The 17,418-nt window shown below is 40.4% G+C and overlaps 1 long non-coding RNA gene across 2 annotated transcripts; it reads right to left on the reverse strand.

The window, feature by feature from the left end:
- Nucleotides 1-8,119: 8,119 nt before the first annotated feature.
- On the reverse strand, nucleotides 8,120-10,806 carry LOC146987276 (uncharacterized). Of its 2 annotated transcripts, XR_015035921.1 has the most exons (5): nucleotides 10,526-10,806; nucleotides 10,171-10,278; nucleotides 9,858-9,946; nucleotides 9,141-9,338; nucleotides 8,120-8,722 (listed from the first exon to the last, which is right to left on the reverse strand). It is a non-coding gene; the product is annotated as an uncharacterized LOC146987276 (long non-coding RNA). The 2 variants fall into 2 exon arrangements; XR_015035920.1 differs by lacking the exon at nucleotides 10,526-10,806 and having other exon boundaries at nucleotides 8,122-8,722; nucleotides 10,171-10,396.
- Nucleotides 10,807-17,418: the final 6,612 nt, after the last annotated feature.

Here is a 17,418-nt window from a genome sequence, read left to right on the forward strand (position 1 = left end):
GTCATCCACATCATTGTTTGAAAGGCTTCTTCAGTTCTAAAAGACAGTGAGAGTCCCAGGTTTCTAACCTATGGAGGGGATGAGTGTCGTCAGTCGTTAACTCAACCCTAATGACTCACATGAGGGGGTAGGTGGCCTGGCTTAATACATATGTACAGTATGCATATGTATATTTAATTGCTGAGACAGAGATGATTTAAATGGTTAATGCAGGAACACTTTATTCTGTGTTGGAAATTTCCAGTCAAAGTATTTTCCATGTAAAATGTGTAAAATTCTCAAATGACAGAGTGTCATTGTTAGATAAACTGTGATCCACTGTTGTTTGTACAAATGAGAAAATGGTTATGACTGGTTGATTCTGACTCTCTCACACACACACACACACAGAGAGAGAGAGTCTGGCTTTGAGAGTCAGGTTGAAAATCAACTGTCATCTGGTGTTGCCGGAGACATTACTAATCTTAATCTAGCATTTTATTTAACCAGGTAAATCCCATTGAAGTCCCATGAAGGGGGGGGGGGGCTTTACAATTACAGAAGAAACTGTCAATATCAATAAAACAGACAATTAGGAAATTATTCATTCAGAGTTTACGGAAACCGTGGAACTGTGATACAACCATTAAAACAGAATTAATTTCATATTTTTCGTCAAAAAGCAATGCAATAGATAAAACAGATCTTAGCACTGTAATTTGTAATTTCATTTGCAACTTCGTATTTCTAAAAACTTTACGTATTCATCTCCTTTTTTCAACTGTCCTATTTTTTTTAAATTTAGCATCACAAGCTGTCATCTTCTAGCCAGGATTGTCTTAACATATCATGTCTTTAGCATGACTGTTTTCAGATGCTGCCTTTAAAACAGACTCAGCTGCAGTGCAAACTTTAGACTAAATGATGGAAACTAGAACTAATCAAGTTATTGAAACTCACTGTAAAGTCAAATTATTACAGTTTAAACAGTGGAGTCACTGAATGAAGAACCAGGATGATGTGTATGTTTGCAGCAGAGCACAGTCTTTCATTATTCATTTCCTTGGGGAGGAGTTTTTGGCCACTTGGTATGCTGAGTGGAGATAAAGCAGAGTTTTATATGGGCCTATTGCCACGGCTCTCTCAAAATAGCCAGAAATACACACACAGCGCACACACAGACTAGATACACACACTTGTAGACTCCAGTCCAACATCAACACCTTGATACGTCTCAGTGATCGCGGATGAGTGGAGGGGAATTGCTCGGTTGGGGTTGCGACGACAGCTTCCAACATTTTTAGATCAGGAAAACCAGTGGCGCAACACACACAGCCCACAAACATACACACATACGCTCAACACATACACTGATGCTGTGGGGTTTCTGTGCACACAAGCTGTCCTGCAGCGGGAAACCGACTGAGACACCTCTGCTTGCTGCTGATAGATTTTCTTTTAGTGTATTCAGACCAACACAAACACACACAAACACCCACACAACTTTCTCAGAATAGACATGGTTTCTAATCACAGTTTGGTGCAGTGGAGCGTCGTCAGGTCTGTTATTAGAGTAAATTACCTCCCGGATTGTTTGGAGGGGGCGCATTTACAGAGTTTCACTCAGATACTGAGGGCTACTGACATGCACACACACACACACACACACACACACACACATACACATACACACACACATGTTAACTGGTTGGATCATTGTAGGGACATGGCCACCCATGAGTGAGTTTTCTGTAGAAGCAGCCTGTTTACACTGTAATGGAAGCTGAACAGTCATAGAGGATGGATTGCGAGCCTTCGTTGACTCTATCTGTCCTTATCTCTCTCTTTCTCTCTACAACACACACATGGTCATCAGACTGTGGACATGATGACACGCTCTCACATACAGTGCATGGCTCCATCCTGAGCTTGCACCTCTCTCAAGCAGATCTATACTGTGTTGTTGGCAACTGACATTGTTACATTACATTTCCCATATTTCCACACTTAGGATTGGAAATGGTGCAGCTTGAGTCAAATAAAATAGATACATTTAAGTCAGTTTAGGCCCACTTGGTTAATTGTGAGTGTGTGAGATTGTTTGTCTCTATATGGCAGCCCTGTGATTTCAATTTTTCAATTTTAATTTATTTAAAAGGGACAATGTACAGTTAAAACATAAATGTTGCCATTTGATGCACTATACCAGATTGTAGCTTTAAGCTAATTTGCATCTGTAGTCCCTTGGCAGGTCACAGAAATACAACACAGTAACAAGACAGATTAAACAGTATACAGGGATAAAACACCACAACAACATGGCTACACACGTCTGCGTGCAACTCCCCCCCCCACCTCCCTCATCCCACCTACGCCCACACACACACACACACACACACACACACACACAAAAAGAAGTCTAAGGACCAAATTAGTGGTTGCAGAGCTGAGCAGCTTTTAACAGATTTTTTAGGTTAGATTTGAAGACTCTGAGAGAGCTACTGCTCTTTACGGCTTCAGGTAAGGTATTCCACTGGTTTGTGGCTCTTACAGAAAAAGCAGATTGCCCAGCTACAGTGCGGCGAAATGGTATGGTACAATCTCGTATGGAGGATATTCTAGTGGATCTGATGGAATTTGACGAGCGAGCGTGGACAAAAACACATAATGGCTGTGGGGCCAAACCATTTAAAATTTTATAGACCATACACAAATTGGCGAATAACCTAAAATTCTCAAAGCTCAATAACTCATGTTTCTCAAGTATCCTACAATGATGATAACGAATTGGCTTTTTGTCCAGTGTTTTTAAAGTTTGTTTGTATAAAGACTCCAGAGGTCTCAAAGTAGATTCACCAGCCTGCCCCCAGCAGGTGATACAATATGACATGCGGGACAGAATCATGGCGTGCATAAATATCTTGGCTGCATCCAGAGAAAGACAATTTCTGATGTGTTTAAAATTAACTAAATTGTATTTTATGGTTTTAACCATTTTTTTGACATGTTTCTTAAAATTTAAATTTGGATCCAGAAACACGCCAAGATATTTAAATTCAGTAACTATATCAATTCGTTCACCATTAATGAGAATCTCAACATCAGGGATTTGTACCATGGTTTTAGAAAAAAACATACATTTTGTTTTGTTTACATTTAAACTCAAACATGATTGACCAAAGAGTGATTCTCTCCAGTGCAGTTGTTAACTTAGCAGCTGCTAAGTCAGCTGTTTTAGCATGTACATGAACAACAGTGTCATCTGCGTACATCTGCAGATCGACATCAGCACACTGTTCAGCAAGATCATTAATATAAAGACTAAATAATAAAGGACCTAATACCGATCCTTGTGGGACTCCCATAGTACATGTCCTGTAACTGGACTGTGCATCACAGACTTTAACACATTGCCTCCTGTTTGATAAATATGACGACATCCAAGCCAGAGCTCTAGGCGAAAAATTAAATTTAGAAAGTTTTGATATTAAGACACTGTGGTTAACTGTATCAAATGCTTTACGCAGATCTAAAAATACAGCACCAACTACTCCTCCTTTATTGAGCCGTGATTTAATTTGCTCTATTAAATGTAAGGAGGCAGTCTCGGTTGAATGGTTCGTTCTAAAACCAAATTGCATACAATGTAGACCAGAATTGCTGGTGTTAAGAAATGAGGTCAGTTGTTCAATGACAACCTTTTCAGCAATTTTTGAAAATACTGGCAGTATGCTTATAGGTCGATAGTTACTAGCTTCAAGGCGGTCTCCAGTTTTAAAAACAGGTGTGACAATGGCACATTTCCAGTCCTCAGGGAAAAGACTACGTTTAAAAGAGAGATTAATTAGGTGAGTGACAGGACAGGATAAAATATCCTCATGTGACTTAACAAACTTGGTGTCAAAGTGAAAAGCATCTCTAGATTTGGAGCTTTATTATTAAGAGCAGAAGCAACAACACAATTATCTTCAATTAACTCTCCCTGTACTTTTAATATAAGATCTCCTATAGATTTATGGTTCCTCCTTGTGAGATTATCTATATTTTCCCATATCAATTTAATGTTGCCTCTTGCCTCATTTAAAATATTGACATAAAACCGGGATTTAGCTGATCTTAGTTCTTGGATAACTTTGTTCCTCAAACCTTTATAAACCAGCATATCAGTTTCTCTTCTAGTTTTAATTGCCTTCCTCAGTGCAGCATCTCTAGTTTTCATCAGCTTCCATAAATTCTCATTGAACCAAGGTAAATTATTTTTGTTTTTAAATTGTGTCTTGACACTCACACTAAATCTCTCTTTCACAGAATTAATTTTGTTAGTGAAAATGTTACACCCATAGTTCAGATCATCAGAGGATAATATATCATCCCAATTCAAACTGTTAATTTCACTTGCAAATTCTTCTTGTTTAGCTTTCGGTATGCACTTGCAGATTTTTGTCTTATTTGCTGTGTTCCTAAATCTATTTTTAGACAGTTTTCTAGCACACAGAGTTAAATTATGGTCGGATAGGCCGGTAATTAAATTATAACTTTTCGTTATTCTTTCTGCTCTGTTAGTAAATATCAAGTCAATTTGTGTACTTGAGCATTTTGCAATCCTAGTTGGGCCTTTTACTAGTTGTTCTAAGTGGAATTTTTCGGTAATCATTTTTAGTTTTTTCCTTTTGGATTTATCCTCCCAATTCACATTAAAATCACCCATAAGCAGTAGTTCTTTGTCATCTGCAGAGGGAGGCCTATAGACACCTATAATGTTAAAAGACATTTGTTTAGACAAAATAATTTTTATCCCAACATATTCCAAGGTGTTACCCGCGTGATAAACTGGTGACTCAAGTAAGTGTTTGTTAATATGGACCTGGACGAAGGGCTAAGGCAGAGCAATGTGTTAGTGTAACATACTGTATGTGTGGGAAATTTTGAAACAGAATTTGATTTCCATTATAGACCATGTTCTGAGTGTAAGCATAGACTGTAAAAAACATGGACGTAGCATCTGTGACATCACCCATTGGTTTTGGGGAGTCTTTTTTGTGACTCAAATATGGCGGCCTGAACAGCGCCATGTTGGATTGGCCGGCCGAGAACCCGCCCAGTGGCCTCGAAGCAGGGGTTTCCGGACCTGTCACTCAACGTTTCCGCGCCCTAATTGGCGAGAATTTTAAACCTAATAATAGTAAGACGGTAGAGTTAAAAAAAATTCACCCCCCTCAGAGTGTGTGCGGGGGTAGAAACTATCGGTTGAGACCAAAAAACGTGATGACACCAGGCTTTGATCATGTTTATTGAGGATGTAGAATTGGCGATTTTAACATGGGGGCTATGGAGAATGCTGCCTTCTAACACCAGCCCCCAGCGGCAGCCGAGATGACTGCAGTTTTTTGAACGTGGAAGTGAGCTTCACTTCTCAGACCGACAGCTGCCCCCTTGGGTGTAAGTAACAGGAATAATTGATGAAAATGCATGTGAAATGAAAATTTTAGTGAAAAAATAGTAAGTGATTTGTGACATGATGAAGAAAGAGCCATGTTTCATTTTTTTTTACCCTATCTAACATAAGTGCCAGTATGTAATTTATCATGGCTATTACTGCAGTAACAATATGCACTGTGAAACTGTAGGGGGAGCTCAGTAGGAAAAAAAAAAAAAAAGCGACCAAAACAGCAAAATTGGACCACACTTGCATAGTTCTCCTAATACATTTAAAAAACAAAACATGTCAGAAAAGGACAAATGCACACGTGAAGACTGCTTAAAGTTTCAACTTAAGGGGGGGGTTGGGGTGGGGTGTTTCACCTACAAGAAGATTCCCACGTAGATTATCCCCCTCCCTGTGCAACATCATCATCAAGACACCAGAGGCCCATTCATAATAGAGCTGAGAGTCAGACAGTGTGTCCAGTCAACAAGGCTGTCAGATGAGGAAAGTTTTCCTAATCACCAGACATCAACAACCAGTTGGGTTTCCTCACTTCCCTGATTTCCCACAGATGTGATTTTGTTTAACTCCGGCGTCAGAACAACAAGACGAGATGAGAAGTTGATTACAGCCGTTCATTGATTCCCAGTTCCTCGTAACTTCCTTATAAAACACCACAGGAACAAACAAGTCATTTCAGACCAATCACACTGATTGATGAGTTTTCATCTTAATATGTTTATTTAGGTTTATTGCTGATTGACAAAGCTTGTCAAAGCTCTTTAACACATTGAAACTCTGCAAAATGAGAAACAGTGACTCCAATGTGGTAAAAAACAAAAAAGGTTTAAGACCATAATATATACATAAAAAAAATCAATACAGAGTGAAAAATGGGCCAAAACCATGTCACTAAAAGATGAATGCATATATGTAATCAAAACACAACCACAATCCCATTATACAGAGAGCAAAGTACATTCATCCACATAATTGCCCCTTAAGGAAAAGTCCAATCTGAGACCAACAGGATCACAGGCCAAAGCTATTTTCATCTTGACTAAACAAAGCAGAGGCAGACCCTCACTCAGTCTGCCACAACATCCGTCATCATCAGGTTCAACCCACCAGGACAAAATCATTTCATAATAAGAGCGGAGCAGACGCAAAGGCACATTTTTCTAATTCAGCTTTGACACTACATCCAGGTTTGTGTGGTGATAGGAAGGTGCAAATACGGTGAGTGGACAGGTCTGGCAATCAGCATTTTATAAATATCAAACAGGCTATATTTGATGTTTATAGGTTGTTTGGTTATGTGCTATGGAACTGGGTAGAGCTGCATTGTCAGCCTTGTTGTCATGTGGTATTACATTCCTGGTTGCTGCCCAGGGGATGACAGACACAACCTAACAAAATAACTGTTTTTTTTTTTTTTTAAAAGGGAGGAAAATGGACGGGTATCATTCTTAAGGTTTATTTGTCAAAAACAAAAACAGTGGCCATGGCTTCCACAATAATAACAACCAAAAACGAGCTCCCCAAGCGCGAGGCCGATCGACACTGGTACACCACCAAACACACACACAGCACATGATCAAGGCAGTCTCCAAAAGGCTTCTTTGTGGGACCTGCATGGTTGGTACACTGTAAGAAAAATTCCGTAGAATTTACGGTAAAATACTGGCAGCTGTGGTTGCCAGAATTTTACCGTAGAAAATACGGTCACAATGTATTACACATTACGGTATGCTGTTTTGACAACCGTAAATTTCACAGTAGAGAACTGTTATTTGTTTACGGTAATTTGCTGTAAAAATAACGGTTATAATATAAACCTGTTTACGGTAAATTCTTTTAAAAATAACGGATATACTGTAAACCTAATTACAGTCCATCAGTGAAAAAACACGGTAAAACTGTAAGATATAGTACGGTATTTTATTGCAAAATTCACGGTAAAATACTGGCAGCTGTGGTTGCCAGAATTTCACCGTAAAAAATACGGTACAGCACATAATGGAATTACAGTTTGTTGGCGTAGATTTTACAGTCAGCAAATGCAAATGGTAAATTATAAAGGAAATGACCAATTAAAGGACAATTCCAGGCGAATTCAACTCGGGGGTGTATTTTCCTATCATTTTAGGTCTAAAAGAAGGAATCTGAAGATTTTCAGTTTAATCACTCCTGTTTTGCGGTAGTTGCGTCTGTCCCCGCATCGCCACGGCAGCAATGAATGGGAGTGGATGTAAGTTCCGCTGTTTAGGCTGTTTACAGCCCTCAAAGCCGCAATTTTTTTTTTCAAGCAAGCCGACATGTTTGTAAAACTAGATCTAATTCAAAGTCTCCCAGAGTCTTGCGCGAGCCCGAAGTTGCAGTGCTGGTGTATTCAGGTGCAGTTGGAGCTATCGTTTGTGTCATAAACACAGGAATACCAACTCTTGACTTGCTTCAAGTGTACATTTTTTTCCACAGACAGCGTCAGGTGGCTACTCAAACATGCGCCGAGAAGTTTTTTTTTACTTGAAGCAAGTAAAGAGTTGATATTCCTGTGTTTATGACACAAACTGTAGCTTTCCTACTGCACCGGAACACACCGAGCACGGCAACTGGGTCTCGCGCGAGACTCCGGGAGACTTTGAATTAGATCTAGTTTTACAAACATGTCGGCTTGCTTGCTTAAACTTCTCGGTGCATGTTTGAGTAGCCATCTGACGCTGTCTGTGGGAAAAATTTGCGGCTTTGAGGGCTGGAAACAGCCTAAACAGCGGAACTTACATCCACTCCCATTCATCGCTGCCGTGGCGATGCGGGGACAGACGCAACTACCGCAAAACGGGAGCGATTAAACTGAAAATCTTCAGATTCCTTCTTTTAGACCTAAAATTATAGGAAAATACACCCCCGAGTTGAATTTGCCTGGAATTGTCCTTTAAGCCCATTGTAAACCAAAGTACAGACTATAATTGATAAACTTTAAGAACCTCTCTTTGCATATACACATTCTCTGTGAAAACAGAACTTGTCCAGTATACTCACAAGGCAGTGTTGACATCTTGAAAAGACAGTGTGTGTCCATACATATGAAGAAGGATAGTCCATGATAGAAGAAATAAACATAATGAAAAAAGGAGCCGTTTGCCCTGTGTTGATCAACACTAATGAGTCACTGAGTCCAGACTTGGCTGAAGAGGGCTCTTAACATATACATGGTGTTCAAGAAACTGGAACTTAAAGCATCCAGCAGTCACCAGTTCTGCTTGAAGACTCATATATTGTCCATTTGGTGTCCACTGTAGACTGGCATGATCCTCTCTGCAGCCAGAAAACAGAAACAAAGCAAAGGTTAGATTGATGCAGTGCCTGAGCATGGTGCCTACAGAGATAAATTCAGCCTTCTGTTGTTAAACTGAGCTCCAATGAGCTATACATAGAATGAAACCAGCACTCTGGAATATAGTTTTGCAGGTCATCAGGAGTATTTCATTTATTTTATTGTATTAGTGTGAAAGGTAGAAACTGTCACTTTTCAGGACTAAATGATCATCAGTATTTGTTTCACCCTTGTCGAATTGCAGCCTAAATCCTGAATCCTGTCTGTAATACTGATTTTTTTCTACTGTATGTTTGTATGAAGCTGTTGGCACCGTGCACTTGTGGGAGATCGATTGAGTGAAGTTTGAGTTGTGCTTGCATCTACTCATTTGCTACACTGACATAAACCATTGCTTACCTCTAATTAGCCTTGACAAGACTGGTGTTTGAGTCATTGGGTCCAGACTTGACTGAAGACAGGTGGGACAGAGTCTCATTCAGACATGGTACAATGTTGAAGAAACTGGAACTTTGGGCAGGTGTTGTCATCATTCCTGCTTGAAAATTCACCAGCAGTCTTCAATCAGGTGTTTACTGTGGACTGGCATGAACCTCTCTGCAACCAGACAAAGAAAGACAACAAAGAAAACATTGTTAATGATAATGATAATTATTATTATATAGCACACTGTTGCAAAGTGCTTCCTGCAGCAACAACAACAACAAACAAAACATTAATAAAAGTTGGAACATAAAAAAAATAAATGGTGAATGAAGAGTAGGTTTAAAAAATCTAATAGAAAGGCCAACCAATAAATATGATTTCAGGAGGCGCTTAAAACAGTTAACAGATTTAGCAGATCTAATAGATTAAGAGAGATTGAGGGAGAAACTGTGGAGGCTACAGCTGAAAACACACAATCCTTTGGATTTGACATTGAATCAGTGATTTTGATGTTTTTTTTAAGGATAGTTCCGAGGATTTATCCTTAAGGAACTCCAGATAATAGGGTAGTAGACATAAATGGGAGACATAATTATTGATGTGGCCATGTAAATATTTGACAGGTATGAAGAAACAAAAACATTTAATGGCAGCACCAGTTCAGAAGCCTATCAATTTAAATGTACTCACTGAAGCTGAGTGTTGATAACGCTGAAGATGTACTGGCCATGCCACATTCCTGCAAAGTAGGCTGCCTTGCATTCTCCAGCTGCACCATGCTGAGGAGAAGGTAAAATGATTTTGTAGTGTTAAAAATGTGTACAACTAAGGATGGGATGGTTCTGTACAAATATATATGTTGAACACAAAATGAACTCATGTAACACTTCAGTAATAATGATAATGGACAGAAGTAACTACATGGATATCTGAACAAGGCAGTTTTAGGCTGGTGTATTTTCCCTCTTCCACACAAACACAGTAACTTAACACATAACTTTACCTTAACAGTAATGATGTTGGCCTCCATTAGGAACTTCTGCACCTCCATGAGAGCAAGGCTCCTCTTCAGACCGTCTATCTCCATGTGCTAGCTTCCACATACTTTACTCTGATTAGAAAACACAAAAACTCTGGTTACTCTCAGGTCCTGTCTCTCATGCTACAGTCTCATGCTATAGTAGTCAGCGTTATTAGCTTAACGATCGACCGTTTGCGTTAGCATAACGACCGTTAGCTGTATTAGCATAACAATCGATAACGGTCGTTAGCGTTAGCCTAGCCATCGTTAGCGTTAGCCTAGCTCATGTGCTAAACGGCCAAAGTAACACAAACCATGCTTATTTTTAAATACTTACAGTTCATCTGTAGCTTTTCCACGGACAGTTGGTATCGATCCAACCTGAGAAAGTCCAGTCCGATCCACCGACACTCGTTGCTGAAGCAGTCAGACTTTTTTGCAGACTGAAGCTGGGGCATTTCCATCAAAAATAAAATTAATCCACTTTACTTATGTCGTCTTTGGCTGACCACAGAGCAGCTTGGTTGTAACCAGGTTGTAACGGCGCTCCGGCCAAAAATAACGGATCTTGGTGGCGCGCAGCAAACCAACCGTTGACCCAACAAATGGGTTACTATGGTTACTCGCTGCTGGGTCACCTGTGGGTCACCCAAGCCAGAGCTGACCAAGGGGGCAGTTGTCGGTCTGAGAAGTGAAGCTCACTTCCGCGTTCAAAAAACTGCAATCCCCTCGGATTCCTCTGGGGGCTGGTGTCAGAAGGGAGCATTCCCCATAGACCCCCGTGTTAAAATCACTGACTTTACATCCTCAGTAAACATGTTAAAAGCCTGGTGTCAGAACGTTTTTTCGTCTCAATCGATAGTTTCTACCCCCGCACACACTCTGAGGGGGGTGAATTTTTTTTTAACTCTATAGTTTTACTGTTATTAGGTTAAAATTCTGGCCAATCAGGGCGCGGAAACGTTGAGTGACAGGTCCGAGCAGCTCCGTGGACAGGCTGCTTCGAGGCCAGTGGGCGGGTTCTCGGCCGGCCAATCCAACATGGCGCTGTTCAGGCCGCCATATTTGAGTCACAAAAACGACTCCCCAAAACCAATGGGTGACGTCACGGACGCTACGTCCATTCTTTTTACAGTCTATGGAGCTGACTCAAACTTCTTTTGTTTTTTTTGTTTTTTTTTTACTGTGTGTATGTTATGGAGACTAAATTGTACAATAGAGATGTTTGTATTTTAAAAAATATATATGTCTAAACTCCATGTTTGCACATTTATTCTGAAATATATATTACATATAGGCTATTACATGTTATTTTGACTTAGTATCTTAATCTTATCTTAATTCACTGTGTTTTGACAACATGTAGTTTTTCTATTGCATTAAGTGCTTCGCATCGACCCGAACAATGCCCACGTGACCACAGCCTGTCCTGATGTATTGCCCTACCATACTTTTTAACATTCTACTTTCTATAGAAATGATGGTATGATTTAATGGTTGTGTACCGTAAATTTAAACGTAAACACCAGCAAAATCTGTAATTCAGACAGAATGATACCGTCAATTTTAGGGTAATTACACGCTTGTGACATTATGGTATTTTACCGTGAATTTTGCAAACTTTTTACAACATTCACAGTAAAATTCCATATTTTCTACTTAGTAAGACCGTAAAATTTAAAGTTATTTACTGTATCTTGATTTACGGTAATTCAGTGTATTTACTACAGTGATATACTATTTTTGATTTTACGGTATTTTACTGTTGCTATTTGACAGTTTTTTACCGTAATTTCTACGGACATTTTTTACAGTGTAACTGATCACAGGTGCGAGCAGTTACCACCCACTGCAGTAGGAGAGGGGAGGAGTTGAACCTGGAGACAGGAGAGAAAAGCGCACACAACAGCCACACAAGGCCTAACGGCAGAGTGACAATTGGGATGTGAGGTTCTTTAAAACTGGAGCTGCTAAAAATACTGAAAACATATAGCTAAATTAGGTGACAGTCACATGGTCTTCCTTAAAATATGGATGAATGAGTGTGGGAGATTAACATGTACTAACTTACATTTGTTTTTGTTACAACCGTTTTGGACAGTTTCATGAACTTTTAAACTGCACCCACATAATAATCTTTACTCTGATTTTTGTTGTTAGTTCTCATGGTTTTGCCAGTTTGTGTTGATTTCAAATAAAACAGGGATTTAAATTCACAAACTTTTCTATTGTATGACTTTTGTAGCCATAAAAGCTTAGAAGAAAACTGCGCAAAAGACTTTGGATGCATTACGTTCATATAATCATGGTTATGAATATTATGTTTGTGCACTGTGCAGACAACATATCCACTGCACACATAGCAGTATCACGTCATCAGCAGATCTGACTGGTAATTCATTATGTATTTAATATCATCAGAACACTTGCCAACTAATAATAATGGTGGTGCGACTGGGTCCAACACTAATTACTTCAATTAAGCCGTCTGATTTTATGATACAGAGCATGTATACACTGCACAAATAAATACACCGTCTACAGTCTCGACAGCAAAGTTCCTGCTAATGGTTGAGCCAAGGCTGCTTGAGCTCCGTCACTCTCCGTCAACCTGGAAACACTCCCATCATTGAACAAGCTCCACTAATCCCTTACCACTGCATGAGGGTGAGAGACATTCAATCTGTGTGTGTGTGTGTGTGTGTGTGTGTGTGTGTGTGTGAGAGAGAGAGAGAGAGAGTGAGAGAGAGTGTGTGTGTGCCTGAGGACTATTGGGATTTCCCTTTTTAATTAATTCAGGATTTGTTTAGGGCACGGGGTCAGAAATGGAGAGTGAGGCAGAGACCTTTTCTCATGTAAAACCTTCAGCCTGATGAGTGTGTGTGCAGGTGTATCGTATTTGTGTGTATACGTGTATGTTTCTGTTGGCATAGAGGAGAGGACAGCCAAAGAGGAGAGTATTAAGAGAGAAAGATGTTTGTTTATGGGATGGACTGGAAAGTACTTTTCAAGATTACAATTCAGTTTGCCAAACTCCCACTCTGTTGATGCACCTGTCAGGTAGCTGTCACTTTGATGAAACAGGAAATGCCAAAATGACAGCTTACACTTGCACATTCAGGTATCTCTCTTCTTCGTTTTGTCTTGGATTTAAAGTTTTTATAACTTTACATAATGTAATATTGTAAGCCACCACAATAATCAGTACAGCCCTTTGTCCTGATAAGTTAACAGCAGGAAGTCTCTTGATCCTCCCAATTACGACTGCTGCTGGATGCTACTTCAACAGACTAATTCTGACACATACAGAACATCTGATCTGATCTCATACAAGAGAAAAAACTGCCTTAGTCTACCCAAAAAAGTACCGGCCCAGAATCAGGACTGAGACCCCTAGAGTATGTTGGGCCAAAAGTTTAATTTTGCTATCAGGACAGAGTCGTAATAACACTGTAACGCATTATAAAGCTCAGATCAGTGTGCATGTGAGTGAGATGTGTCCGAATACTTGCTTTATTAAAACTTGTTGGTTAGTTTCACTTCAGTGAAAGCTGTCCACCCTGCTTTTTGCAATTCCCACGAAATCCCCGTCAGCCACTTTTATGATTGATACACACTGTGGCACGTAGAGCTCACACCGTGGGTGAACACATGCACACACTGTGTGTACATACCGTGTGTTTCTGGATATCCTAATGATTCATAGGGAGTAGCTGAGAGTTATTACAGTTTTGAGGGCTCTCACTCATCAAAATGGCCCCTGGGTGCGCACATATGTTTTTGTGGACCTCATGCTCTGTGACATTTCTTAGACTAACATGAGTCAGTGAGTAAGAATTTCAAAACTCTTTATGAGTGTTAGAGATTCATTTGTTCTTCAGAGAGCTCAGCGAATGAGAGCGCAGTGTTTGTGTGAGAAAGCGGGCGTGTGAATATGATGGGTTTGCGTGTGCAAAATGATTTCAATGAAATATATGAAATATGGGATGCAGCAAAAGCAATTCCTCATCATCCGACAAAGTGGCTCTGGCTACAAAGTGTTCAGAGTTTATGATTTTAAAATGTTATTTGTACTTTCAGCAAGAAAAATGTGGCCCATTAAGTCATGACTGAGAGTGATGTAGGAGCCGCTGTGAGCCCAGCAGTGCTTCATTTCGAGATGTTTTGAATTTAATACGCAGGTGCGTGTGTGCATGCATGCATGTGTGTGGTTAACAGGAATGTGCTGGGTGCAGAAATTGAGAGATAAGATCGCAGCAGAGGGCTCGTGTGCTGACAGACACACAGAGAGGTGATGAGACTGGCGGGGGCAATCCTCACTCATATTCTTCCATTTCCAGTAGCAGCATCTGTCAGGTGTGCTTCCACTGACCCTCTTCCACATAAAGACAGCTCAGCAACATCTTTTGGTCCTTTTCAATTATGAATTTGGATGCCACAATCTTAAAGACCCCACGCAAAGTGACAAAAGTGAACCCTTTGGAATTACATTCATTACATTTTAAATACATTTTAATTCTTACTGTATAGTCTTGAATGATGTATATGGAACATCATATCATAAATATATCTCATATGGGCTCTATGGGAGATCACTGGTTTGACTCTCAACCAGTATAATCATTCACTGCGTTTCTGTTTCCCCCATTCTCCCTTGCCATTTCCTGTCATACCTCCTCTGCCCTGGCAAAAACGCCTGAAAAAACAAAAACAAAAAAACGTTAAGATAATAAAATAAGCATAAAAAAATACAATAGCACTCTCACTGCTGCAGATGTACCTTTTCTTGCAACCATACAATACTGGATGATTCTGCACATCATCAAAGGTAAACATTGTAGGAAGTAGTGTGTGCTTTGTGGTGGAGGTTGGCGTGGTGGTTGGACACGTTCACGTTCCATCACCGATATAATATAAATACTGTAACCATCGCCTTTCCCCACCCCTAACCAAGCATTTTCTAACACTGACGCACGCTGTGGTTTATAACCGCTGTGTTTCTAACCTTAACCATGCACTGCACAGAAAGTGTTTGCATTGGACATGAAGTAGGTTTTACGAAATCATTCAGTATCAACATCCCTGTCTGTTGTATTGATGAAACTTCATCAATACAATGCTTGTCGAAACAGGTTGTGGTGTTTAATCAAAGTGACGGAAACACAGATCATTCACTTTCTGATGTTGCATGTGTGCGTCCTGTGCTCTAGTTTTTATTCACAAGACATGTGAGCCAAGACATGTGTGTGTGCAGATGGGAAAAGCGGATGTGTGAATTGGAGTAATGATTTTCCAAATGGTGCGAGTAGATGTGAGATATAACTTGTTATAGGATACACAGGGGAAAACTTAAGGTGGGTTTGCTGTTGAGCTGCATCCAAGCACACTTCCCTCTCTTATTGGACCCACTAGGGTGTGTGTGCATGTTTGCCTGTGTTTGTGCGTGTGTGTTCATGAATGTCCAGTGGGGCTGTTGTAGTTAATACGACCATGGGTCAGGGAGATGGTGGGTTATGAAACTTAACTCTCCTCATAAACCGAGTCATTTCCACCATAGTATGTTGAGCACACAAAGAGGATGGTGGGAGCGAGTGAGCAGAGGGGGGAAGGAGAGGAGGGAAGGAAAGGAAGTTGAAGTTATAGACATTGTAAAGAAAGAAAAGAGAGATGGAGGGGTGAATAAAATAAGACAATGATTCAGAACAGCAGGGAAAAGAGTAAGAATAGAGATAATGAAGCAGAGAGAGAGGGAATCAAGGAGGGGGCGATGTAAGGGTTAGGAAAGGAAATGACTTGAGGAAAGGAGAGTTGATAACAGAGCGAAATAGAGGAGGGACAACAAAGTCAACCCAAGTGAATAAGGATGGAAAGAAAAGAGACATCAGGAAGGAAGCAGCTGATCAAGAGAGGGATGGGCAGAATAAAGACGGCTATAAGAAAGGAAAGGAGGAAGGAAATGAGACAAGGAGTGGGAAGGGAAACAAAGAAAGTGCTTTTGCTATTATGGTGCACAAGAGCAAATCTTGAGGATTAAAACTGAAGGTAAACTGAGTGAAAATGAGGAGCACAGGTAGGGAGGGAGGGGGAAAGGATGGAGCGGTATACTGTCAATTTAAGTAAAAAAAAAAAAAAAAGGAAACAGGACATGGAGAAGTAAATGTGAATGAGGAGATGAGAAGGTGTAATGCATTCAGGGGGGCACTATGGAAAGGATCAGTAATAATGATGGGAAGAAACAATGAAACAACAAAACAATAAACAAAAAATCAATTTAGGCAAAAAAGAGAAAAAAGGAAAGGTAGGAACTGGTATGAGTGAGGAGGGAGGAATCATATGTGAGGGAAGGATGGATGGAGGAATGCCAATGTTAATCCGTGTGTGAGAGCAGCGGCTCAGTGTCAGGTGTCTGCCTGTGAATGGGCCTGTGTCACTGCAGTATCAGCGCGACCGGGCTGGGCCGTTGGAAGGTGGGAATGAAAGGAGCTGCAAGCAGCAAACATGACAATCTGAATTTGTTTATAAGTATGAGAGATCAACAGCAGCAGCAAGCAAATGACACCAAGAAAGACGGAAAACTGAGAAGCAGAAGAAGAGGAAGAAGAAGAAGAAAGTGTGGGGAGAGTGGCATTAAATGTCAGCTCCTCTACCTGTTGGCCAGTGAGGCTGAGTGTCTGTCATCGGGAGGCTTCTGTGTCCTGAACGTGAGCCAATTTGTAGAGAATTTGTAGCTCCCCCTGCCCCCTCCTCTTCCTCCTGCTCTGATTCAGCCTGGCTGACGTTTTTATACCAGGGGATTGTTGTCACAATACCACAGACACACACAAACTTATACTATCAGCAACAAATGGTGGAGTACTATGATTCCATTACTTGGTGTTGTAACTTTTAACAAATCAATATATGTCTATGTCCTATTGACATCAATAATTAAATCCACAGAGAATCATCACCTGACTGCACCATCTCCTCACCTCAGCTCTTTTCAACAGACATGAAGTCTTCAGTGCACTGTCTGCCAAGCACAAAACAACTAGCACAGTTAACAACAAGATGGAGATCGTACACACCTTTTGCACCAAAATTTGTGAGTAAAGCACATTTTTTAAACAGGGCTATCCCACCCACTAATAAAAGCCAACTCTGTTTGAGTTTACCTTTCAGTTCAAACTGAGGGCACTCACAACTGCAGGGAACAATGTCATCACATGCACTTACAGGGCACACATACAG

This window comes from Trachurus japonicus, chromosome 5, assembly GCF_045865225.1.
Source record: "Trachurus japonicus isolate A0001 chromosome 5, Traja_1.0".
Classification (NCBI taxonomy): domain Eukaryota; kingdom Metazoa; phylum Chordata; class Actinopteri; order Carangiformes; family Carangidae; genus Trachurus; species Trachurus japonicus.